Below are 26,888 nucleotides of genomic sequence, written 5' to 3'. Positions count from 1 at the left end.
ATACACTTGCACATTCTCACACCTTACACATGCACCCACATGCTTTCCCACAAACGCTTCACTGGTGCCGTAGTACACACGCACACTTCCACATGCTCACATGCACAGTCTCTCACACTCTAGTACACACATTCTTTTAAACCAGAGTACACACTTTCACACGTGATCTCACACTAGTGAATGCACACACGTGTGCACTTTCACACATTTTCACACGCATGCTCTTACTAGCAGGAATACAGAGGCCAGACTGCCTACCCAGCCGGGGCACCCCCCACGGCCTCACCTCCCCCAGGCAAGTTAATATCTTCCTTCCCGAGAAGAAAAACTACTTGGGATTTTTTAAGGTAAAGTATTCCTTTAAGCCCCAGTGTAAACGTGGTGGGGAGGGCAGCAGCTCCCAGGGTAGCCCTCTTCATAGATGCCTGGGGGAGCCAAGGAGAGACAGCTGACCGGAGGAGCCACTTTGTTCTTTGTCTCCCAAACAGAGGCGGCATTTTACTCCAGAGTCAGCAGCAAGATTCCCCCTCCAGGGTGCGGAAGGAGGAGAAAGAAAGAAGCTCAGAAGCCAGCCCAGTGCAGGCGGATGGTTCCATGGGTAATCGGAGGAGGGTGGACACTCTGTCTCTTCCTGCTCGGCAGGGGATAGCCCAGGAGGAGCAAAGATGGGAGTGAAGGGGGTCCTGCAGCTCCAGGAGATTCTATCTCCTGCTGCTGCCCAGGCAGTGGGCTGGTGGTCAAGAATCTCAACCAGAGACAGAGCCAAAGTTCCGGGCCTCAGCTTGTTCTGGAAGCCAGACTAGGACATTTACATCCCCCTACAGAGTGAAGGCCCAATAGAGGAGAAATGTCACTTTCCTGGAATGGTTCCCTGGAGAGTTAGAGGTCTCCAGATAAGAACCCCAGATAACCCTCCCAAAGGGAGAGAAGGCATTTGAGAGTTAGCATCTCCGAGCCCTTCTGCCTGCCCTCCAGACAGGTCAGGGGGCTGCAAGGTTGGGTGAGGGTGAAATTTCTCTCTACTCTTGACCAAGTGTCCCCTTTGTTACAGTCCCTATTATTTGATTGGGGGATAGGGGTGGTGTTTGTCTTTAAAATCCCGGTAAAAAACGGATGCCTTGTCTTACTTGCCTGCTGGTACACTGACATTAACTATGGGTTCCTTCCAACAAAGCCATAGCCAGATTTTTTTTTTTAATCCTCGCCCGAGGACATTTTTCCATCTTTTGTTCAGATAGAGTAGGAGGGAAAGAGAGAGAGAGAAACATCCACGTGAAATGTACACATTGAGTGGTTGCCACCCACACAACCCAATCAGGGCCGGGGACAAACTGCAACCGAGGTACGTGCCCTTAGCGGACACTGAACCTGGGTCTCTCTGGACCGCAGGCCGATGCTCCAACCACTGAGCCAAACTGGCCAGGGCGAGATTTTTTTTTTTTTTTAATTTTTTTTTTCTTTATTGATTTTAGAGAGAGAGGAAGCTTTTAGATTTTAGAGAGAGGGTGAGAGAGATAGAAACACTAATGAGAGAGAACATCAATTGGCCACCTCCTGCATGATCCCCACTAGGGATTGGGCCCACAACCTGGGCATGTGCCCTGACCAGGAATCAAACCAGCGACCTCTTGGTGCATGGGTCAGCACTCAACCACTGAGCCAAAACGGCTAGGCAAAAGCCAGATTTTTAAATTAATAATATTTCTTGTTCTTTATCTTTGATTACAAAAGTAATAGATGTTTGCCCTGGCCAGTTTGGTTCAGTGGTTAGAGAATTAGCCCCAGGACTGAAGGGTCATGGGTTGGATTCTTGATCAAGGGCATGTACCTGGGTTACAGGTTCAGTCCCTGGCCCCAGCCAAGGTCATGCAGGAGGCAACCAATCAATGTGTCTCTCTCACATTGATGGTTTTTTTTTTTTAATTTATTTATTTTTGTTACAGATATTTCTCCTTTTTTCCCCTTTGACACCATCCTCCAGTTCCTGCCCCTCCCCCAGCATTGTTGTCTATGTCCATTGTCTCACATGATGTTTTTTTTTCCTCTCTCTCCTCCCTCCCTTCCATTCTATCTAAAAATCAATGGGAAAATATCCTCAGGTGAGGATTAAAAAAAACAACAAAACAAAAAACAATGCACAACGCACCAAGCTGGTGTGGCTCAGTGGTTGAGCATCAACTCATGCACCAAGAGGTAGGTCACCAGTTCGATTGCCGGTCAGGGCACATGCCCAGGTTGTGGGACCGATCCCAAGTGGGGGCATGCAGGAGGCAGCCAATCAATGTCCTCTCTCATCGATGTTTCTATCTGTCTCTCCATTTCTCTCTCTGTCTAAAATCAGTAGAGAAAAAAAAATTTTTTATAAAGAATACACAACGCACCAGAAACTACATACCAATGACTTCAAGGTCCTTTCTATGTTAGAAACGTCACCAGTGGTTTGATGTGGAAACTGTCAATTCTCCCCTAGCTACAGGAAAAGTGGAGGATTTGCCAGGTAACCAAGAGCCGGAGAGTTCTGCTCAGAAAGATGCAAAAGGCATGCATTTGCTTGATCTGATTCTCATAGTAACCCAGAGTAAAGCACAAGTAGGACTTACATGATTTTTCTGTTTTAATGATTTAATTTGAGATCCAATCACCACCAGGCTTTTGCAATGTCGTTCTCCCTTCCTGGAAGTCCTCTCACCTTTACCTTGCTCCTACCTGCCTCCCCATACCTTTACCTAACCGACTCCTGCTTGTCCTTCAAGTCCTTCAAGCATAAAGGTCACCTTCCTGAACCATCCTAGGCTCCGCAGTCAGCTGACTGCTCACCTCCCTGGCCTCCCAGCTGGGCTCTAAGAACCATCAGTTCCTTGAGATCTGGGCCCGGTTCTGGCTGGGTCACAGGAAAGCCTCTGCAGTGCCTGGTATCAACATACGTCTTCACTGAATAAATAGACAGACCAGGCATAAACCAGAGGGGAAGGACGGGGTACGTTAGGCGTATCCAAACAGACTTTCTCCCCATGTAAATTCATGATAGTTCTTATCACAAGGAGGTAGAGATTGATCCTGAAGCCATTGTTTCAATGTGGTTGGTAAGCAGCACACTGCAAGTGTGTATCCTTGCATAATTCTGGGTAATAGTTTCTTGAAGTTGGAGAACAGCATTCTAGATTTACAAGTCATATATGAAGTAATCCTGACTCGATTAGAATCCACATATTTCAACATCCCTGAGTTAGGCCGCGGTGGACAGTGCAGAAACAGCTGGGGAGGAGGGGACAGGCAGGGCTCTGCACCTCGCCCTTTGAGCTCTGGTTAGACCCGCAGCTCCAGGACGTGGGCATTCACCCTGAGCATGGTGAGTGGGCTGCCTGCTGACTCTCAGGAAGCCACGCTCCTCTGTGGACATGAAAGGGTGGGAGGGAGGTCTGTAAACTCTGATCGCTCTCTGCTGCTACAAACTGAGCTCCTACAGTCACTGGGTGCTCAATCGATATTCGATATTTGAACAAATGGTACCTTTCTCCCCTCTCCCCTTCCAGCTCCCTCAGTGCCCTCCCGGTCCCTGTCCAAGGGTGCCTAGTTTCTAAAAGCTGTGTCGACAGGAAAAAAGGTTCTCCCATTTCCAAAGGTCTCTGCAGAGAACCAAGGCAACCCTCTCCCCAATAAAACTGCCTTACTTTCAAATCTCTAGACGGTGATTCCTTTCTGCATTTGCCAGGGAGACTGGACTCAATGGTGCCTCCCTGGACTCTCAGGTGAGGGGAACCTAAAACCTCTTACGACCTAAGAAAGAATTTGGCAGAGATAACCCTCTCCTAGTGTTCCCGGGTGGAAAGCAAACGGGTTTTCCCCACTTTATCATTTCCTCTAGTCCAAAACATGAGAGGAATGCAAACACCGAGGAGGTGTGTACTTAAGCACTAGGTGATAAAAAGTTTAGCAAGAATGAGGTGGGGGGATAGCCCTGACCCCACTCCTTCCTCTGAGTCTGCTCTTCCAAGACCTTCCAGAAGCCTCCTGCGCTCTACCACCCAAGTGCCCCTGGCTTCCCTTCTTGTTGCTAAACCATCCTATCTCCCTGTTCTAAACCAAGGCATGCACTATTAACTGGTCCCCACTTTCTTTCAACTTCCCCATTAATATTCTTCCCATCTGCTGCAAATTCTAGGTGTCTGCGGCTTGGTTTTGTTTTTTCTTTTTCTGTACAAACGTTGTAAACAAAGAGAAGAAAAGGCCCCCAGTCCCACCACTCTTAACTTACTGTCATTGGCCCAGATTTTCCCTTTGGTACTTAACTTTGAACAGACATTATTTCTGTATGAAGGAGAGACAGGATAGAGCAATGGTTAAAACCGGGTTTGGGGGTCAGTTAGTCCTGGGTTTGAACCCTGGCTCGGTCACTTCCTCCATGCCTCAGGTTCCTCCTGTGACCGTGGGAGTAGTACCAGTACCTGACCCATCAGTAACTAAATAAGAGCAAACACATAGGACCCGTAGCCCAGCCTCTGGCATACGGTTGCATTCCACAGACACAAGCTAATTATAGTGGGAGGCAGAGTTTATACAATTTTCTACTCTGCCTTTTCTCACTTAAATTCATGTAATAAGCATTTTCCAAGGCACTTTTTCCTACTAAGGCCTACTTTTTTTCTGACCTTCAGTCCCCCAGACCGAGAATGAGACCCTAGGTCCCATTCTGTGTTGGGGTACTAATATATGAGGACACACCCAGCGCTCATAAAAATAATCGAAAAAAAAAAACATTTTAAATGGCTGCATAATACTCTGCTGAACAGCTTTGCCCCAACTGAACTGGCCTTTCCATGGGGTCGGATTTGTGAGTATCTCCCACTTTTCCTTTTATAAATAAAATTGCTGCTGACATGGCCTCACCTCCCCACAGCCTGTTCATTCCCTGGGCAGGGAGGCGGGGATGAGAGTGGGGTTGTTAATTTCATGTAATCCTTCTGAATAAAGAGTCTGAGCAGTTTTTTTTTACACTTTCTAAACATGTTGCCAGATTGCCACTGGTCGGGCTGTACCAAATTTACACTTTACACTGTCATTGGCAGCATTTTTGACGAGATCTACTTTTCACACTAACTTATAGTTTTTCTCTTGGATCTGGAATTCTTGCCTCTGGTTCCCTGTGAGGCATGAGGCATATAAAAAAGACGTCTGACCCTGGCTGTCAAGAGAGGGGAGTGTCTGGTTCCTTTCCTGGGTTTCTGTCTGTTGGGCTGGGTGGGGCTGAGCACTGAGTCAGCGCATCCCCTCCCTATCTGCTCTTTAGCTCCCAGTCACCTTCTCAGGTGGGTTCTGGAACCTCAACCCTGGAAGATTCTGTGTAGAGGGCCATCAGCATTACTAAGGCTGTCCATGATCTGACACCAGCCTGGCACGTCCTTCTGGCTTTTTGCAATAAAAAGATACCTTCAAGAGGCTCTGGCATCTGCAATCAGCTGTTCGTTCCTGGTGGTGTAGGCAGGGGTGTGCAGAGGCAGCGGCCAGGTGAGGGAAGCTGTGTGTCCCTGGGGAGCCACAACCCCTGCTCCTGACCACCCTGCCAGCCCCTTGGCATGGCCAGCATCACTCAGCCAGGTTCTGGGCCCCAGGGCCTCTTCCCTGACTGCAGTCCTCCTCCTCTGGGGGTGGCCCTTGTTTGCAAACAGTCACTGGAAGTTTTGATGGTGTTGATGAACCAGACTCCCACAGCTCTGGGTTCTTAGTCATCATGACAAATATCAACCTTCTGCCCGCCCTGCCAACATCACCAGCGCCCAGGTGATGGGGAAGAAGTGAGTGGGAGCTCGGTAGTTTCAGCGGCTTCCATTTGTCATCTTCATTGGGAAGAGGGAGACTCTCCATCTATCTCAAACAACTGGGATGCACAGGGCCTGGAATACCAGGATGGGACTTTAATTCGATTTAGCGTGGTTCTGCCGAGGAACAGGTATGTCCTGAGCACTGGGCTAAACTCTTTGCATGCAGGATTGCCTTTGATATCATTTAATCCTCATAACACGCGCAGTAGATATTATCATTCCAGTTGTACAGATGGAGAAACTGAGGCTCTGTTATAAGAATGGCTAGGCCGACGCCCATGAATGAGTAGAAAGCAGCCGTGGGAAAGCAGCTTGGAGCGCTGGGGAAAAGGTGGATACTCAGGGACAGGAGCTGTGTTCCCAACCAGTGCCTGACCTTGGCCAGATGTCTCCCCCTCTCTGGGTTTCCTGTCCCTCCCTCGGTAAATGAGGAGGGTGCGCTGTGACCCCAGCACTAAAGCAAGTTGGAAAGGATGGTTGAAACTGTGAGATTGCGCTTGCTGAAGGCATGGTCCAAGAGAGGGGTCATCTCAGCCTAGTACCTGGGCCTCTGTCTTCACTCTTTACAGTTGCTTCACAAAAGAATGTGAGCACAAGACAGGACATCAGTGGTTGGGGGCGGGGATTTGGAGCACTGCCTCTGGGGCAGATGGCCCAGGCTTACAGGACAAAGGAAACTGCATCTTGGAGACTATGACTGCCTTCTGAGTGTCCCAGTCCTGGGGCCAAAACCCAGTGCCTGCCAAGCACCTGCTTATCAATAATTAGGATTTTCCTCTGCTCTGAAGACTTCCATCCTGGCATCCTGCTTGTGCCCAGCAACTTGTGGCAGCTGGGCACCATTCACCCAGCGGGTCTAGTGTCCTCACAACCTTTGCAGTGGAATTCTTTGAAGGAAAAAGACCAAGGGACACTGGGACACTCAAAGTAGCTGGGGAGTCACAGCCTAAAGACAGACCTGAATGCTCTCCTGGCCTAAAAGCCACACTATACCTGGGAGATAGGCTGGCATTGGGCTGAGGGCTCCTGCCTTCTTCCTCCTTCTGATGGGAGCACATGCTGCTATTGGCCCTGCTCTGTGGATTTGACCCCAGGCTGGCTCCAAAATCCAGGTCTGGATCCCCTGCACCATACTGCCTCTCAAGGGTACAGTCAGCGGGGTCCTTGTCACCCTGTATCAATCCTCAGCATACAATTGAGGCTCTTTACCACCTGCTTGCAGCCAACCTGCCTAGGCTTCTCTTCCACTGATCCCCACAAGGTACTCTTTATCTGTTCCTTGAGTTGACCATTTGTCTGTCCATGCCTCCCCACATTTGCACGTGCCGTTATCTCCATGATGACAGCCCATTCACCTTGTGAGGCCCAATGGAAATATCACCTCTTCCATGGAGCCTCCCAACACTGCCCAGTCAGAACTCCCCCGGGACCACCTACCTTTCCCTTAGCTCACTTAGTGCGCTGGATTGGAGCTTGTGAGGGACTCATCAGTCTCCTCCATTAGACTTGAGCTCCCTGAATTCAAGCTCCATGCTGTGTGACCTTGGGTAAGGCACTTAACCTCTCTGAGCCTCAATGTCCTCATAAATGGCAGCCCTTATAATAATAGTTACTATTATTAGTAGTATTGTGGGTAATGTTTATTAAGCACTTACTGTGTGTCGGGCCCTATATGTTAAGTCCTTTATGTGTAAGATCTCATTTTATCCTTACAGCATCCTAGGAAGTGGATATTATTATTATCTCATGTGACAGATGAAGAAACTATCACTGTTGTTAAGACTAACACCATTATTGTTGCTATTCTTTCTTCTGCCACAAAGCCTAGGATGTAGGTGATACTCAAATCCTGTTTGCTAAGTTCAACTGTGGATGGAGATGGGAGGGGCTTGGATAGAAGAAGAGTTCCAGAAAAGAGCCCCGGTGCACTCCGGACGCTCAGGCCTGCCCTGTGTAATATGGGATGACACCGTCTTGGGAGCTTGACGCCACAGGTAGTGGTGGCCTGTGGCCTGCTCTCACTTTCCCATGAGTTCTGCCTTTACCCATTGAAACAGACTCTGCCCAAACCAGCCCTGCAATGCTCAGAACCCCACGGCGAACAGGCCTCCTGGTAAATGGTGACCGAGGCTCTGAGGTCCTAGGTGGCTGACTAGGGGCACGATTTGTGCATATTTGTAATCAGAATAGCTCAGGGTTGTTTTGCCAGCTCAAGCCTACAGATACAGAATGTCCAGATCTGTGTTTTTAAGCTTCAGCCTGGGGGCCCCAGCGTCCATTCACAGACAGGCTTTTACAACCTTGAACTTTATCCAGGAGTCTGTCCCTTTTCCCTTAGGCCTCCTCGGCCCTGATCTAAATGAGTGGACACGAACAGGAAAGGATGTGGTCCAACCCTCTCTCCTGCTCTTCATGGGCAACGTGCCTGGAGCTGCTGGGCACAGGGGAGGGAGGGTGTCCTCCACTTCTGATAGCTTCTCATGTCCTTACCATAATCCGATTTACGGATGAGAAGCCCTAGGAGACAAAGAGGCCAGTCCAAGAAAGGTGCCAGAACGAGCTGTTCTGAGGCCACTTCTCTCCACGGCCTGCTTGTCCCTGAAGCCCACAGCGTGACACTCCGTGCCCCAAACCAGAAGCCTGACAGGCCCCCGTGGAGTCAGATCTGTTCAGGTGTCTGAAGGACCGGAGGCCTCTGTCCCCTCCCTCCTCGCTGAGGAAGGCCTTGGAAGACCCACCTCTGGTCTCTGAACAGAAGCTGCACAGGAAGCAAGGGTTCTGCCTGCACCGGGGGACTCTGGGCTCCAGACTGTCAGGATTGCAGCTGACGGTCCTCATCCGCACGTTACAGACCGCAGTGGCTATGGAGTGACGGCCAGCTGCTCTGGGTGTCGCAGGAATGTGGCTGCCAGACAGGTTTATGAGGCATCTGTCGAGATGGAGTCCAGAAACCAGGCCTGCGCTCTTGCCACACCAGGCAGCTCCCAGGAGGTTACAGACACGGGGCGGCCGTCACCCCTCCCCTAACAAGGGCTCAGGAGACCTCCCCCCAAGTCTCACCACCCCCAGATTCATGAGCGCCATCTACTATCCCCAAGGGCAGCCACCCATGCAGGCAAGGGCAGGCGGAGACAGTGGCCTGGGCAGCCACGCCACCCTCAGCCCCAGTGAGGCTTGAGGCCAGGGAGATTGCAGGGGTTCTCCCCCGCCACGTCTGTTGCCATAACAACCTACCTTGAAACCATTATTAAGGATAACTATAGTCACACATCGAATAACAATGTTTCAGCCACTGATGGACCACGTATACAACGTGGTGTCATAAGGTTACCAGTGGGAAAGGTGGGGGGGGGACGAAGAGGGCAGAGGGGGTCAAATATATGGTGATGAAGGAAGAGACTTTGGTGGTGGGCACACAACAGAGTATACAGATGTCAGACTATAAAGATGTACACTATATAATCTTATTTAATCTTTTTTTTTTTTAACATCGATGTCAGAGAGACACATTGATTGGTTGCCTCCTGCATGACCTCAACTGGGGCTGAGGATCAAACCTGAAACCCAGAAATGTACCCCTGACTGGGAATTGAACCCACAACCCTTCCATCTATGGGCCAACACTCTAACTGCTGAGCCAAAACCAGCCAAGGCCTATAATCTCATTATTAACCAATGTTACCCTAATACATTTAATTTAAAAATTATAATGGCCCTGGCCTGTTTGCTCAGTGGTTAGAGCATCGGCCTGAGGTCCAGAGAGACCCGGGTTCGGTTCCTGCTGGGGGCGCGTGCCTTGGTTGCGGTTTGTCCCCGGCCCTGGTTGGTCATGCAGGTGGCAGCCACTCAAAGTGTCCCTTTCACATCGATGTTACTCTCTCTCTCTTTCTCTCTCTCTCCCTCTTTCTCCCTCCCACTCTGTCTGAATAAAAAGTGGAAAAATGTCCTCAGGTGAGGATAAAAAAAAAATGTATAATGGAGCTGAAAAATTCCTAATGCCTAGTGACGGCATAGCTGTTGTAAGGTCGTAGCACAGCTCATCACAGCACAGTAATGTCCCGGGCCCGCACGTCCACTCGCACTCACTGACTTACCCAGAGCTACTTCCAGCTCTGCAAGCTCCATTCACGGTACGTGTGCTACACAGGTGTAGCATTTTCTATCTTTTATACTGTATTTTTACCGTACCTTTGCTATGTTTAGATACACAAAATACCATTGTGTTACAATTGCCTACAGTATTCAGTACAGTAACATGCTATATAGTCTTGAGCCTAGGAGCCACAGGCTAGACCATGTAGCCTAGGTGTACAGAAGGCTAGACCATCTAGGTGTGTGTGATGTTTGCACAACGAACTCACCTAACGACGCATTTCTCAGAATGTATCCCACATCATTTAGTAGCATGTGATTGTGTAAGATGATAATGATAATGCATGCTTCCTACATGCCAAATACCGCACTGAACACTTTTTCTGGATTATTGCATATATTAGGTTTCTGTGGCCGCTGTAACAAACTACCGCAACCTGGGTGGCTTAAACAACAAAAATGTATTCCCTCACAGCTCTGGAGTCTAGAGGCTGCAATCGAGGTGTCCGCAGGGCGCTCCCTTTGCAGGCTCTAGGGAAGAATCCTTCTTTGCCTCTTCCAGCTTCTGGAGGCTGCCGGCAATTCTGTGTGTTCCTTGGCTTATCGATGGATTACTCTAGTCTCTGTTTCGGTCTCCACATGGTATTCTCGTCTCTGTGTGTCTGTGTCTGTCCACATTTCTCTCTTTTTTTTTTTTTTTTATCCTCACCCGAGGACACTTTTTCATTCTTTGTTCAGATAGAGCAGGAGGGAGAGAGAGAGAGAGAAACATCGATGTGAAAGGGACACATCGAGTGGCTGCCACCCGCACGACCAACCAGGGCCGGGGACAAACTGCAACCGAGGTACATGCCCTTAGCGGGAACCGAACCCGGGTCTCTCCGGACCACAGGTGGACGCTCTAACTGCTGAGCCAAACCGGCCAGGGCAATTTCTCTCTTCTTATAAGGACATCAGTCATATTGGATTAGGGCTTGTTCTAATCTAGTCTGACTTTATCTTAATTGGATTACATCTGCAAAGACCTCATTTCCAAATAAGATCATATTCACAGGTTCCAGATGGACATGAATTTGTGGGAGGCACAGTTCAACCCAGTGTATCACATGTAATCCTCCCAGCAACACTGGGACAGCTCTTATTCCCACCTTACAGATAACAAAACTGAAGCTCAGAGAGCATAAGTACTCAGTCTCTGGTTCTAGAACCCATGCTATATTGTCCCAGACATCATCCTCATCACCGTCGCCTCACAGGGGCCTAAAGCTTCTCCTGGTCATTGTCATATCTTTTTCTTGCCACTACAACCTGGTTTGTGGTTTATAAAGGAAACAGGCTGTTAATTAACTTGGTCAAGGTCACACAGCTGAAGAGTGATGGGTCTTCTGACCCCAGGTCCAGCACACCCCACTATGTGGGCTCCAAATGGAGGTCTAACGGGAACATTCCAAGCCTTTGCCAGGCCAGTGGAGGCAATTTACCCAGCGTGATCAGTGGCCTTGCTGTGTTTACTGATAACACCCACTTCAGCTACACCTGCCAAGCTCATAAAAGCCATTGTGAATCTGCGGCTTAAATTCACCTCCTCAGGTTTCAGCCCCTTGTCCCTGAGTTCTCTGCCAGCAGCAAAGCCAGCTGTTTGGGTAGCTAGAAGCAGAGAAAAACCAGGTCAAGAATCCACATGGCTCACAGCTGAGCCACAGAACCTGGCAACAGCAAGGGATACGGTAGGCCCTGTTCCTCCGTTGCTCTGGGCCAAGAGAGACACAGACAGTTCAGTGCTGGCCCTATGCCAGGCATGGCTCCAGGCCCAGTCCAGCATTTTCTGGTGATCCTTGCAATAGTACCACAAAGTAGGTACTATTGGTACCCCTACTTCTTCTAGAAGAGGAAACTGAGGCTCAGGCAAGGTCAGGCTACTGAGTGGCAAAACCAGGACTTGGTTCTGGGTCTGCCTGAGTCCGGAGTCCCAGTCTTGATCTATGTAGGAAGGACGTTCAGGGAGGCCTGGCGGCTGCAGAGTGGCCACTATGGGGGACACTGTGCAGTGTGCAGGGACGGTGGGCTGGAGGAGGATTTGAGAAAGAGGACAGGACTGAGGACCAGGAGACCAGGGCCAGCCGGGCACTCTGGAGCCATGCAGGGCAAGGAGGACACAGCTTGGTCCTGGCAGGAGGGTGGGAGCCTTGGGGACCTACTGTCTGATCTACTGCCATAGTCTATAACATGCAAAGGAGACCACATCACCTTCCAACTTTAAAAGTTTCTGTGGCTTCCCATGGAGCTTACAGCAACACCCAAACTCCTTACCGTGGCCAGCAAGGCCCTTCAGGGCTGGCCCCATGACCGCCCCCAGCTCAGCTCAGCTCCAGCTGCACAGGCTTTCTTCTTGTTCCCCCAAACACGGCTGTGCTCTTGCTGTTCCCTCTGCCTGGAATGCCATTCCCCAAACACTGTGATAGCTGGCTCCTCACCTTTACAATCTCAGTTCGCTGTCCCCTCCTCAGAGTGGCCTTCCCTGGCCACCAGGCCACATCGGTGGCCCCAGTAATTCTCTATCTAATCCCCCTGTTTTCTTTCCTTCGTAGCACTGGCTGCACCTGAAGCTGCCCTGTTCATTGTTTGCTCCTTAATCATCTTTCTTCCACAAAGACAAGGACTTTGCCTGGCTCCCTGCTGACCCAGCACCTAGCACAGTGCCCTGCTCTCGGTAGGTGCGCAGTGACTATGTGTTGATGAACAGATGAATTAATTCAAGAGAAATACAGAATCAGACATAGATCACCCAGAGAAAGACTGAGAGAAGAAGGGACAGGCCGTTATGATGCAATCAGAAGCAGCCCGAGAGCAAGGTCTGAGTGGAAGCTGCTTGGGAAATCCTGAGGAAAGAGAGGAGAGGAGTATGTAAGCCACGAGGAGCCGCCCAGCCACAAACAAGGGCAGAAACAGACAGAAAGGAGGCTGTTTTTAAAAGAGCAGTACAAACGAGACCTCCTGGCCAACTAGTGGGCTTAAAGGTTACTGTCAGGGTGACATTGAAAGGTAGGCCCCAAGGCATCCTAAACCCATTCATTCATTCATTCATCCATTTATTCATCCATTCATTCATTCATAGATATCAAATGCCTATTATGTACAGTGGGTGAGGAGGGCTGTTCTGGAAGGTGCAGAGGCAGGGGTGAAGATAGGATAAGGGAGATTGGGCTGCCTGGTGCTGCTGGACCTCAAGCCAGGAGGACTTCCTGGAGAGTGGACAGACCCCGTGAGAGGATGCTCTGCTTCAGGAAGCAGCTCTGGGCACAGGCAAAAGGCAGGAAGGGGAGCCAGGTGACCCCTGCTGCTTCAGCTACAGCCCCAGCCGTAGGGACCAGACCGGAGAAGGTTCTTCAGTCCGTGTCTTGCTCCACCCATCACAGGGACTCAGATGAGGAGGCATGGGTTTTTAGACTCAAAGTGAACTTTCATCCTCTCCAAGTCTCTGAAGGATAATTGCCACCTTGTTTCTTGAAGGTCTGGGGAAAGTACAAGGTTCAACAGTCTTATCTCTATAGGTGCCTGTGGGCAAGCAGGCAGTTCTGGGTAGAGAATGACCTGGGACCTTGACAACAATCTCCTGACCTTAGAATTCCAAACTAAAAAGCAACAATACCTGTGCCCTGGCTGGTTTTGCTCAGTGGTTAGAGCATTGGCTCTTGCACCAAAGGGTCTCAGGTTTAACTCCCAGTCAAGGGCAGGTACCTGGGTTGCAGGTTTGACCCCCAACCCCAGTCAGGGCTCGCAACCAATCGATGTGTCTCTCTCACTCATTCTTTCTCTCTCTTTCTCTCTCTCCCCCTCCCTCCCTTCCACATCCTTGGGTGAGGATTAACAAAACAAAAAACAATAAAAAAGAAATAAACAACACCTGCAAATAGAACACCAAGAACACATTGTGTCCACAGGACACAACGACCCAGTGGTTCGGAGCACAGCCCTGGGACTAAAATCCCGGCCCCCCTCACTGGCCGAACAACCTCAGACGAGCCTCTTAACCTCCCTGAGCCCATTTCCTCCTTTGCGAAATGGGGAGACCGAAAGCCACACCTGAGCTGCACTTCCTTTTGCCATAAAGGACATCACTGGGACAATTGATAAATTCCCAGTACAGTCTGTAGATTAGATAGTAGTATTGTTTCAACATTAATTTGTTGATTGTGATCATTGTGCAGTGGTTATAAGACAGAATTTCTTGTTTTTAAAAATATATATACTGAAGTATTTAGGGGTAAAGAGGCATCATGCCTATAACTTACTCTTCAAGTTCAGAGAGAGAGAGACAGAGACAGAGAGAGAAGGATAAAGCAAATGTAATAAAATGTAAAAAAACTTAAGGGATCCTGGCTGGTGTGTCCCAGTGGATTGAGCATTGTCCCATGGACTGAGAGGTCCTGGTTGGATTCTGGGTCAGGGCACATGCCCGGGTTTCTGGCTCAATCCCCAGTAGGGGGCGTGCAGGAGGCAGCCAATTAATGTTTCCCTTCTTCTCTCTCTAAAAAATAAAGACATTACCAAAAAAAAAAAAAACTTGGGGGAATCTAGGTGGAAGTATCTGGGAATTCTTTGTGTTTTTTTCTTGCAACTTTTCTGTAAATCTGTAATTATTTTTAAATATGTTTTCTTTATTGATTTTAGAGAGAGAGAGAAACATCGATGAGAGAGAACATCAAATGGCCACCTCCTGCATGTCCCCCACCGGGGATCGGGCCCACAACCTGGACAAGTGCCCTAACCAGGAATTGAACCAGCGACCTCTTGGTCAATGCTCAACCAGTGAGTCACACCAGCCAAGCTAAAGTCTGTAATTATTTTTTGAAACAAAACAAAAGAAAGAAAATGCAGAGTCCATGCCCTTGAAAGAAGGCAGAGTCTCCTCTGCCAGAGGAGAGCATGTCCCTCCAGTGACAGGCTTCCAGGGAGGGTTGTCAGCCACCCAGGTTGCCCAGGACTGTTCTGGATTTAGTGCTGAAGGTCTCGCATCCTGGGAAATCCCACAGTCCTGAGGGAACCGGGATGGTGAGTCACCTACTTCCAGGTGAACCTGGTGGACAAACACTGTGAGTGCACAGTGAGCCTCTGCGGGTCAGTGAGCCTCCGTTTCAGCCAGGGCAGGGTTACCACAAGTGGGCAAGATGCCGGCTGGACAGCTCATCTCGCCCAAGAGCCGGGCCAGCAGGTTACTGACAAAATAAGGTGCTCATCTCAGAGAACAAGATTTCAAAGTGGCCGAGTGGCCCTTTGCCTGGATTACCACTGAGGCCCCAGAGTGGAATGAAGCTGATGGTGACCTCAGCCCTGCCCCACCTCTTGATCAGTTCCTTGTGGGCCTCAGGCAAATAGTTAACCTGCATCCGAAGCCTACTCAGTTATCACTGTGCTGGGAACCCAAAGTGTGAAGGCTGGTTGGGCACTTCACGGCCAGGAATGTGGCCTACAGCTCAGCCCACCCCAGCACAGCCTGCCTGGCAGGTTGGCAGCTGCCAGGGGCTGGCCCATGGGCAATCCCAGGCTGCTCTGTCACACAGATGACCTCCTGGGGGACTTCCCTCCTGAGTGTGGAGGGGCAAGGCACCTCTGTCAGCCCTCATGAGTCACCGTGCTGTCCCCTCCGTCTGTCCCTCCCCAACAGAGGCTGAGTGTCTCTGCCACAGCCCTGGCCGTGAAGGGCTCAGAGGAGGGTAAACAGGGTTTGCACAGGAGCTCTGAGCTCCTTCCGTGAAAGCCCTGGACGCAGTGATTGTGGCGAGGGTAGAGCTTGCATGCGACAGGCTGTTGAACACCGTGAAGGAGGACACACTCCACCTCACTCTCGCGGCCACTGCGGGCCAGCTGTGAGTCAGGCCCTGACCTTGGCCACCTTCTTAATTTAGAGGCGCAGCAGCTGCCCACCCAAATTAGCCGGCCCTCAGTCAGTCCCGCCGTTCACATGCCTCTCTCTGCTCGGATTCTTCTGACAGTCAAGTTGGCATGTTGCCCTGTGGGGTTGTTTTCTTGATTGACTGTTTTTAAACCACATGAGTTCAAACAGCACAAAGTTAGATGAAAAGGAAGTCTCCACTCAGCCCTGACCTCTGACCCCGCATCTGTCTCCTCTGAGTCGATCACTGCACCCAGTGGCTGGATGACTCCCAGAGGGTCCCCTGGGGAAGCCCCGGCTGAGAAGCGCCTCGCTCCCCACTCTGCTCCCACGCTGCTCTGCGCTTTGCTTTGCTCAGTTCACCCTCTCGACGAGCCCTCAGCATCTCATCTTTGCAACCACAAACAGTGCTTCCAGGGATGTCTTTGCACCTGAATCTTTGCTCTCACTTGCTAGTAGTCATAGGTCTTCTTAGAAGTGAAACTGCTAGCATTATCATGTCATATTTGGGGGAGGGACCACCAACCTCTTTGAGAATCTCATGAAAAAACCCTCTCTCCAGAAAAAAACCTACACCAGTATTTGGCATTCACTTTCTGGAGGGAGACGCCTTGGAATGGGGGAAGAATGTGTGTAAGACAGTTGCTCCTGACCATCACTGCTGTGCGCGTGCGGGGGTGTGTGTTTTGATTCGGTCATTTTACAGGAAGCAAGCCGTTGGTTCCACTGACAACCAGTGCAGTTCAGTTCAGATTCCAGAAGTCAGATTCTTTACCATGCTCCATCCACCAGGGTACATACCTCTCGCCTCCGTCCTGCCCCTGGACGTCGGGTCCCCAGAGCGGCTGTCGAGCCGGAGTGCCGGCCCGGCTGCCCCTCACCGCGGGGCTGAGGCGCGGAGACCCTGGGCCTGCCGGGGACCCTGCCTGCAGCTGCCGCCTGGAGCCTGTGAAACCAGACCCTGCAGCGAGCGGCTCCAGAGCTCACACGCTCAGCTAGGTATTAATATTTTATGCTGCAGCCAATAAGGACTCGGGGTAACAAAGTCTCTCGAGGAAGCTGTCAGAGAGCACGGACTGCACAGTCTCTGACCCAGGGTCCCCTCAGACTACAGATTCCACGAGGGAAAAGCTGAAAGGAAACCTCTGTGGACAGCCTGTGGCTGCTCAGAGTCTGGTGTCAGTGGGCTCAGGGTCTGACTTTGGTGCCCTCGGGAGCCTGGAGCTGCCCTGGGGCCCTGGCACAGGACATGGCATCTAGCTGGCTCTAAGTCCGAGGGCACTGCCCACAGGGAAGACACGGCAAGAGCTGAAGCCAGAGAGCCAAGGCCCTGGCTGACTGTCTGCCAGGCCTCTCACTTGACGGAGCCTCACGCGGGGCCATTTCCACAAACCCCGAGCTGAGCCCAAGAGCCACTGGCGCCTGGCACAGAGGAGAGGCTCAGCACCTGTCACCCCCGTTCCTTCCCCTCTCCCTCAAAGTCCCTGGGGCTCCACTCTCTCCAGAGACTCACGCTGCTGTACGACACCTCGCAGGGAGTTTCAGGACCACAGCCTCCCTGGTAACATGGTACCGTCTGAAGGCCAGGCTGACAGAGGAATGCCGTCTCTCCCCCGGTACCAAAGAAACACCCAGGGCAATCCTGGAGGCCGAGTGCGCACCTGTCCCTGGGACGGCCACAGCCGCTCAGCTACAGACACTCAGCCTGCTGGCCACTGTCACTGGTGGGCAAGCTTCGTGGACTCAACCCCTGACCTTCTGAAGAAGCCAGCTGTTGGAGCAGAGGAGCCACTTTTCGGGGACTGTCATTGGTGGGGAGACGGTGAGCCCTCCCCTGGAGGTGCCTGCCTGGGCTAAGCAGAAGAATGATAGCGATCATCTGGGGAACATTCCACCTTTTCTTCCTCTCCCAAAAGAAAACCACAGGTGGCTTCCACCAACAGGGGGCAGTTCTGACTTTGAAAGCCCAGGTATAGCCCAGGTGGACAGAGCTCTGCTTTGGCATCACCCAGACCTGGGTTCAGGTCCTCACTCTGCCATTTAGTTTGCTGTGTGACGTCAAGAAAGTTATTTTACCTGCGTGACTCTGTTTTCCCCTCTGGAAAATGGGAATAGTAAAACACACACACACACACACACACACACACACACACACACACACACATTCAATAGGGTTATGGTGAGAATTGCCAGAAAGAAAATGCTTTCTGTGTAGAAAAACAGTTGCGACTGGTAAAAACCAGAGTATTCTTTAAGGGATTGGGTGGAGGAGAAATTGATCCCAACGTCCCTAGGGCTTTGACTAATTGTTACGCTTCCCTGAGACATTGATAAATTTGGAGAAGCCACCAAAGGCATCATAACTGAGGCCACACCATGAGGTTGGCCTCCTTTTCCCTATAAGTCTTTGGGAACACAGTTTAGACAGGACGTAGTGACCTTACTAATGGAAGGGGAGTGTCGCTTTTAATTAAGATGTCATCAGAGTGGAAAATTCACACCTAAGCTTTGCAAGTTCAAGATTGCACAACCTGAGGCAGAAACCATGATATGAGAGCAGAGCTTGAGGGATGAGCAGACCTGGGGTTTCTTCCAGGTGAGCAGTGCTGTTGCCCAGCAGGCGAGCTGTCTGCTACCAGGCTCAGTGCTATAATTAGAGCCACATCTGCTCACACCAGGGAGGCTGAACCCTGGGAACCAAGCAAGGAGTTTCTCAGGCTGGGCAGGAGGCAAACTCCTCGATGACAGTGCCCAGCCCCTCCTCCAGCGTTTTTTCAAGCTGCACTGTGCCCGTGTATCACCTGGAACGTGGTTAAAATGCAGCTTAAGATTTGGTGGTGCTTGAGATTCTGCATCTCTGACAAGAACTCGGGCGACACTGATGCAGCTGCAAGAAAAAGGACCTAGTCCTTCCTCTGGTCCCGCCCACACCACACCCGGGCTGCCCTTCACCAGGTAGACCAGGGAGCCCTGAGCAGTTTGCAGGCCAGAGCCTGGGTTTAAGGAGCCAGCAGCACTCCTGTAAACTAGGTCCTTGTGATTCCTGTTTTTGGGAAGGTGGGGGGACGGGGTACAAAATGAATTAAATGTAAACATTTGTGGCGGGATAATTTACGGAAAGTCCCAGCATACCCACTGGCCCCCACACCCTTGTCAGGAAGCTAGCAAGATCTTTTGGTGCTATCTTGTCACAGAGATTTTCAAATTACAACTAATTGTACTGATCCAATGCTGTCCTTTTGAAAACAGAAGGCTCTGGACAAAGTTGAGTCCTCTCCCATCACCACTTCTCCTAACCTCAACCTTACACCCCTGCTCATGCTTATGGAAAAGTACTTTGAAAGAGAGATTTAAAAAAAACTTTAATCATCACCTGAGGATATTTTTTCCAATGATTTTTAGAGAGAGTGGAAGGAAGGGAGGGAAGGGTGGGCAGAGAGAGAAACACATGAATATGAGAGAGAGCTATTGATTGGTTGCCTCCCACATGCACTCCAACTAGGGCCAGGGATCAAACCTGCAACCCAGGTATGTGCCTTTGACAGGGAGTAGAACCCAAGACCCTTTGGTCCTCGGGTCAACACTCTAACCACAGAGCCACACTGGCCAGAACTAAAAGGGGGATTTTTGCAGAATCATCTTGGAGTGGCTCTTCATTTCTTTTAAAAATACAAGCCCAAGGGCCTAGGATGGGGGAGGAAACAGTGACTCCCCCTTCCCTTCTTGTACAAGTTGTGTAACAGGTATACTGATAGGTCAAAGGGAAGCCCCCCAGCTTCCTCCCCATCAACTCCACCAGGACCCCTCACCAAATTCTTGAACACAGACAGCTTAGCCATAGAACTCTGGGGATGTGGGTCCAAGCACCCGAGGAGATTCCTTGCACCGGGGACGAGCCCCGCACTGGAGAGCAGGGCTGTGCACACAACTGAGGCAGCCAGACAGAGCTGGGCTCAGAGAGGAACTTCCAGACACCTCTCAGGCTCCTCTTCCCAAGCCTGCTCCACCTAGAAGTGGCCCCCAGAGACGGCCCTCACGCCCCACTCGAGGCCCCAAGGCTGGAACAGCCATCGTGTCAACGTCAGAGACTAGGACACTGAAATACAGAGACCCGACCCCTGGGGTTCCCCATTCTGGCGACAGCTGGAGAGGGAGGGGCCCCAATGTTACTGAAAAGGAATTTATGGCCAGCTCTCTGCAAGGGAGCTTGGGGGCAGCACTAGAGAGCACCAACAGTAATTTTTTAAATGGTATCATACCCATTGTATATACTTAATTTAATTTAATGGCATTCAATATTTAGGAAAGTATTTACCATTTTACTTTTAAAGTAATACATGTGCTGTGGTTTAGGAACACATTATCAAATAAATTGATTAGAAAATTGCTGTTAAAAAATCTTAGTGGAGCTCTGCTTGTTTCGACTGTTCTAGGCCGAGGGAACAAGCCTCTCTCCGAGCAGACTGCGCTCCTTGACACCGTTGAAACGCACGTACACGCATACTGCAAAGGTGTATGCATTATACAGTTCACTCATTATTCAGTAAGATATTCACCTTGATCTTTGTAAACAGTGTTAAACTTCTGAGATTTCTGTAAAATAATGCCTTTAGATGTCATCTAGGAGGGTGTCTCTCTGCCACCCCCACCCCACTCCACAGAAGCAGCCAGACCCCAGCAGCGTCCAGGCCTTCTCTCCCTGCCGCCCTCATTCTTCCCCAGGACGAGGATCCGGGGAACAGTGGGAGATTCCCGTCCAGGATAGTACAATTCAGAGCATGAGAAAAGCAACCGAAAAGCCTCCTTCTATCCATGTCTTCTTTGCCAAGACCTCCTGGATCTCGGCGGGGACCCGCCCTGTGAGTAAGTACAGCAGAGGGCTCCTCCTCTTGTCCAGGCTCTCGGTCATGGGAGAAATACCACTTCTCCCCCCAAGGCGCTTCAGCATGGATATCTGAGTTGATGATAAACAATTTCATCATCAGGTTTTGGCAAGAGAAAAAAAAAAAGTTCAAAAACAAACTCATAGATACAGACACAGAATGGTGGTTACCAAGGGTGAGGGGGTTGGGGGAAGGAGGGCAAAATGGGTAAGGGGGTCAAATATATAGTAACAGAAGGCAACTAGACTTGGGTGAGGAGCACACCATCGAATATACAGATAACTGGATTATCATGTTGTATACTGGAAATGTACATACTGTTCTTGTTTTTGTTTTGTTTTTTTTATCCTCACCCGAGGACATTTTTCCATTTTTTGTACAGATAGGGTGGGAGGGAGAGAGAGGAAGAGATAGAGAGAGAGAAACATCGATGTGAAAGGGACACATCGAGTGGCCGCCACCGCACAACCAACCAGGGCCGGGGACAAACTGCAACCGAGGTACGTGCCCTTAGCGGGAACCGAACCCGGGTCTCTCTGGACCGCAGGCCGATGCTCTAACCGCTGAGCCAAATCGACCAGGGTGTACATAATGTTCTTAACCAATGTTATCTCAATTTTAAAAATTAGACACAAAATAATAAAATAAAAATAAAACAAAAATTTTAAATATCAAATCAACTCATTTCTTAACTGGGAAGAAAAAAGAACATTTGTTTGTTGCAGCCGAGCCTGCTCTGAGGGATGGAGCTGGAATGCATCCAAAAGCAGCGAAGACAGGCGTAAGGAAAGTTCAAGCAGGTGTCTTCCAACTATGACAATCTGACAGTACAATTTTCCTTTGTGGGTTTCCTGAATTAACCAACACAACTATAATAAGAGCAATCATTGATTGGGCACTTCCTACGGGCCAGCGTTTCTATGGCATTTCACCAAATGATCAGAACAGCCCGATGAAATAGTACTATTCTTGTCAACCTCGGTTTCATAGACCAACAGAGCAAAGTTTCGTGGCTAATACAACTCGATTCCAACCCAGGCCCCTGTCTCCAGCCCTCGCTCCTCCCCACGCCACTGTGGACTCCAGAGTGAAACCCAGCCTGACCCGTGTGCAAGCCGCTTCTCTCTGGGGACACAAAGGTTGCAGGAACTTTCTCGCACGTCTTATCAGACCCTAGGGGAGGGCTAAGAGAATATTTTATCTTGATAAAGACCTAAACCTCTCACTCAAGAAGTTGGAGAGCTTATGCAAGCTTGAAAAGGGAATGAATAGCAGAGTTTTTCTGGTCTTGGGCTGAAAACTATCTGTAGCTCATTAAACTACCCCAAAAAGGCACCAGAAAAAAAACACAACCCACAAAAATGTGTACTCTTGCTCTAAAAACATTCTCCCGGCGTCCATCTCAGCCCTTTAAAGATGCATCATCTGCTCTGTTAGTCTTTACAAACTAGTGGGTATAGTGTTGAGTGCCTGGGAGTGTGTGTGTGCGCGCGTGTGTTTCGAAAGGAAGACAGAGTCGGGGAAGGAGGCAACTACTGAGGAATTCAATCAACTCCATAGTGAAAAATATCTAACACTGAAAATGTAGCAGCAAACAGGAGAGTGGGTTGCCACAGCAACCATTTAACTGACTTTTTTGTTTTCCCAGCATTTGTTCTGGGCAGGTGTGTGCAGACAGAGTCCTCAGGAAAGAGTGAGGATGGGGGTATGCCCATATGCTGCTTTCATTTTTCATGATTGGGGTGGGGCTGGGACTGCCCCCAGATAAGGCCTTTGGAATTGGGGTCTTGGACAGTCAGTGCCCCAGGAACCCTGGGTCTCTGAGCACCAGGCCAGGCTGAGAAGTGTCACCATGGGACAGAACTGGGGGCAATGCTATTTTGAACTTCCTCATTGTGTAGATGGGACACAGGCTCAGGAGCAGGGTCATGCCGGGCCACCAACTCCTGGTGGCTGTTCCACACTGGCGTGCTAAATCAGGCTCAAGCTGGGGAAGAAAATGATGTGAGGAGGCAGCATAGCACAACTCAACTGCTTCCACAGAGCAGGGTTGGCCTTTTTCTTCCCAAGGAGCGTGTTCTGCACCAAACTGCGCATCGCCGCTGAATCTACCGCCCAAGAACAGAGAAGAGAGAACTGGAGGAAGCATCGCCTCAAGTTCAGTGGTCAGAGACGGAATCCAATGCAGATTCACCTGCAAGAGCAGCTGATGTTTTAACTACAATCCTCCTCCAAGCAGCCTCTGAGATTTGGCATCCGTGTGCCCTGGGCGCTGCCCAGCGGTTCTCCGGGCAGCCCGGCTGGGTCTGTGCAGCCTCGATGCACACGGAATGCTAAGCACACCGAGTTCCCGACAAGGCCACCTGGTTACAGCCCTGCCCGCGCTTGTCTGCAGCAGTTCTCTCCAAGGCGAGGCTTCATGCGGATCTGTTAAGAGCATCTGTAGACAAGACAGTGTGTGGAAAGTGCAGCTCTGCGCAGGAAAATATGAGCCATCAGTACGCTGTTTTCACAGGGGCCGGAAAATCTGTAGGTGGAAAATATTGCTTTGATGACTTCCCCAGGAGAAAAGAAGGGGCTGAAATTGCTATGGGGTGATAGCTTCCTTTTTTTTTTTTAAGAAAGCAAAATGCTTTCCAGAAGCCCATCAAGGTTAGATGCTATCAGAGCTTTGCTTAATCCGTTTCTTCACAGGTTTGGCGTTGTCACCTCTGTCTGGAACCGTGCCTGGTCTTACCACAAATCTCATCACAGAAAGATCTGTAGCATCTGTGTGCGTGAAAGCCAAACAGTAGGCACCGATGCGTGCAGATGAACAAAGGTCTTGGTGGAATGGTGACCTCCTTGGCCTTGCTGGAAGGGTTAGGGTTAGGGTGGCCCCTGGGAAATGTGGGGGAGGCCTGAATAGTCCCCTGCAGAGAAAAATTCTGTGGGCCCTTTCTTAAAAACTGAGAACAGCATTCTAGGAAATAACCCTTTAGGGCTAGGTGGTATCCTAGCCCTAAAATATTAAATATTTGAAATCATCTCTGTGACTGAAAGTAAAAAAAAACAACAAAAAAAAACAGTCCTACAAATTGGACACCTCCCCCATTGTCATTCTCTTTATTTTACTTTAAATTCCATTACAATTTATTTTAAAGCAGTTCCTGTGGCTTGAAAATATAGGCATTTCAGTTCATATTACTATTTCATGCTTCGTCGTACTTAAATGTAACATAAGTGTCAGGTTCATTTACCAAACTTACTCAGGTCTGGGCTTCGGGGATTTTTTTTCTCAAATTCCATGATACTTGAACAACTCATATTTGCCAATTTGACTGTTTTAAGCACTTTCTTCTTCACCACCATCTTTTCCATGGACGATACCACTCTTAGCTGTCTGACGGACTCCAACGGGAATGTCACCTCCCTGGTCTGCTTTCCCAGTCATAGTAAATGGTCACAGTTGCTCAAGTCAAATTCCTGGAGTGAGTCTGTCACACCTCAAACCCACACCTCGGCAGTTGGCAAGTTCACTGGACCCTACATGCGAGACGATGGAAAACCAGACCACCTCCCACCACCCTCATCCAAGGTGTCCAATTTGTAGGCTTCTGAAGTTGTCTCTCTAGGCTCTCTGTGTCCCCAACAACCCCTCCATGAGGCAGCCAGAGGGACTTTATAAAGGCATAACTCACATGTCACTTTATTCAGTCTCGCATTCAACAAATATCTGCACACTTACTCTGCAGCAGACTGTTCTAGCACTTTCCTGACCTTGAGCAACTGCCAGGGAGAGGACAATCAGCAAAATTAAGGACTGAAAGGTGCAGTGTGAGAGGGTGAGAAGAGCTGTGGTGGAATATAACCCAGAGAAGGAGGACCTGGAGTGTGGTGAGTGGCTGAATCTATCCCAGTTCTACAAACTGGGGGTTGTAGCTTTGGGTACAGTGGTCAGGGAAAGCCTCGTTGGAAGGGGCATCTGAGGCGGGAGAGAAAGCCATCCAGTACCTGGGGGGAAAGGAACAACCCTCTGATGGCTCTTTATCCATTAAAATAAAGCCCGAATTCCCTACCATCACCCAGGAGGTCGTGTAGGGTCTGTGCCCTCGACCCCTCTGTTCTCCAGCCACGTAAGCCTCTCTTGGGTCTGTCATCACGCCAGGCTCTTTCCCATTTCAGGGTGTTCCTCTGTCTGGGGTACACCATTCATCCCTTCACACACACATCCCTGTGAAAGGATTTAAATCTGAAACGGAACCAAAGGATATGAAATAGAGAATCTCACACATGCGCTCTCAGAAGAATGGGATTTAGGAACCAAGAGACCCATTTCCTGAAAATGCCCCGTTTACAGAACACCCAGACTTCTCTCCTGACCAATTAACATCCACCAAGAACCCCTCCCATCCTCAAGCCAATGGCCTTACTGCTTGGGCTCTGGCTGGACTCCCCTCTTCTTTGCACGACTTGCCCAGAAATAGTTTACCCCGAATCCTCAACGGATTCGCATGTAGGGTTATAGCATGTGTTTCCCGAATTGCAATTTATCTGCTATTCCCGAGTAAACTCACTTTCTAGTCGTTCAAATCTGCCTCAGTGTACCTGTTTATTTAGACTAACACCCCCACCCCTGTTCTCCTTTTCTCAAGGCTGGTTCCTGTCCATCCTCAGATCCTAAGGATGTCACTTCCTCAGAGAAGCCTTCCCCGACCACCCCCAGCCTCCCATCACCTGCCCTCTTTCTGTGATTTATTCTCATCATGGCTCATATCACCATCTGAAATTATCTTGTTTTCTGTTTGCCTTCCCTACCAGGAATGCAAGCTCCAAGAGAGAGAACAGTGTTGGCCTGTTCACAGCCTGGAACAGGGCCTGGTACAGAGCAAACATTCAATACATATTTATTGAGTGCAGAAATCAATCAAGTAGAGCCAGATAATGAACTTGTAAATAATTAATGCAATCCGGGGCAGCAAAGTGGGAACCACTCAAAAACTAATCTAACCTCCATCTTAGGCTCTGCCATTTTATCAACAATAAGAACAATGACCACAATAGCAATAAAAACAATTCAATAATAATTCAGTAATTTCATTTCCTAATTCAATTCAATGAAACAGCTCAACAATCCTCATAACTTGAGCATTTATTTGAAGCCCTTGGCATTTACTCTCTTTTCACCCTCCTGACAACACAGTGAGGGATAGTCCACCATTCCCATTGTAATGGGTCCAACAGTGGAGGTTTGGGAGATGTTTTGCGACAGCCAGTATGGGACAGAGTCAGGATCCTAACGCAAGTCTACACCATCGTGTATAAATTCCTCTAAAGAAACATCATGAAGCACTTATTGTGCACAAGAACCAGTGTAAGAAAGATTTTCAAAACCAGATTGTCTCACAGGCAACTTGGGATGGTTCAGATAAAAGGATTTTTGATTAATTCTGAACTACTTGAAAGAGATCCAACCAAAGCATCATCAGAAGGTGAATATGAGCCACCGTTTACTGAGCACTCAGTGTCAACAACGCACTGGGTCGTTCACTTTACATGTATTACCTCATTACTATGTATTATCACCCCAGTTTACAAATAAGGAAACGGAAGCATGGAGCCATCAAGAGACTTGCTTAAGGTCCCATGGCCAGGAAGTGACAGAGCTGCGTACCGAGCTCAGGCCTGACTGCACAAACACTCGTCACAGGGAAACCCAGCACTCTGTGGGTTACATCTGGCCAGTGGGCAGGAGCTTCTGGGAGTATAGAAGATAACTAGAAATGCCTAACTGGGCAACCTTCAGGTATGTTTGCAAGACTTGAAGGAAAACACCCATACTCCATCCTGGAGAAGGTTCTTTTCTTTATCTAAAGGCACTGTGAACCCCTTGGCAAGGTCTCCTCCCTCTCTCCTTACCCGTAAGCCATGGACCGCTGTCTCTGAGACCAGGACGCTTCCTGGGGAAGGGGCTTGGAGTTGGGCAGGAGCAGCTCCGTTGGAGGAGCCGGAGCCAAACCAGTGCCATCCAGGGGCCTCCTCCTGGCCTGTGCTGGGGTGTCTCTGCCACTCTTCCCTTTGTCCCCTCCAGAGGGTCCAGCTGGTGGAGCTAAGCCGCACCAAGGCTGAAACCACAAGCATGGCAGCCATGGCTCAGCTCACCCTGTCGGGCTGTGGGAACAGACTCTGTCCAACGGGAGTCTGTGACAGCCTGTGCCCTGG

At 49.8% G+C, this 26,888-nt stretch overlaps 1 protein-coding gene across 5 annotated transcripts in view; it reads right to left on the bottom strand.

The window, feature by feature from the left end:
• KIFC3 (kinesin family member C3) overlaps positions 1 to 26,637 on the bottom strand; it is a 61,710-nt gene extending 35,073 nt beyond the window's left edge. For all 5 annotated transcript variants that reach the window (XM_036275059.1, XM_036275057.1, XM_036275060.1 and 2 more), the window contains exon 1: positions 26,586 to 26,637. The gene's annotated coding sequence lies outside the window, so the exon portion shown is untranslated. The remainder of the gene's footprint in view (positions 1 to 26,585) is intronic.
• Between the last annotated feature and the right edge of the window lie 251 nt (positions 26,638 to 26,888).

Source organism: Molossus molossus, unplaced genomic scaffold (genome assembly GCF_014108415.1).
Source record: "Molossus molossus isolate mMolMol1 unplaced genomic scaffold, mMolMol1.p scaffold_m16_p_21, whole genome shotgun sequence".
Classification (NCBI taxonomy): domain Eukaryota; kingdom Metazoa; phylum Chordata; class Mammalia; order Chiroptera; family Molossidae; genus Molossus; species Molossus molossus.
This window is presented reverse-complemented; position numbering and strand designations above follow the sequence as displayed.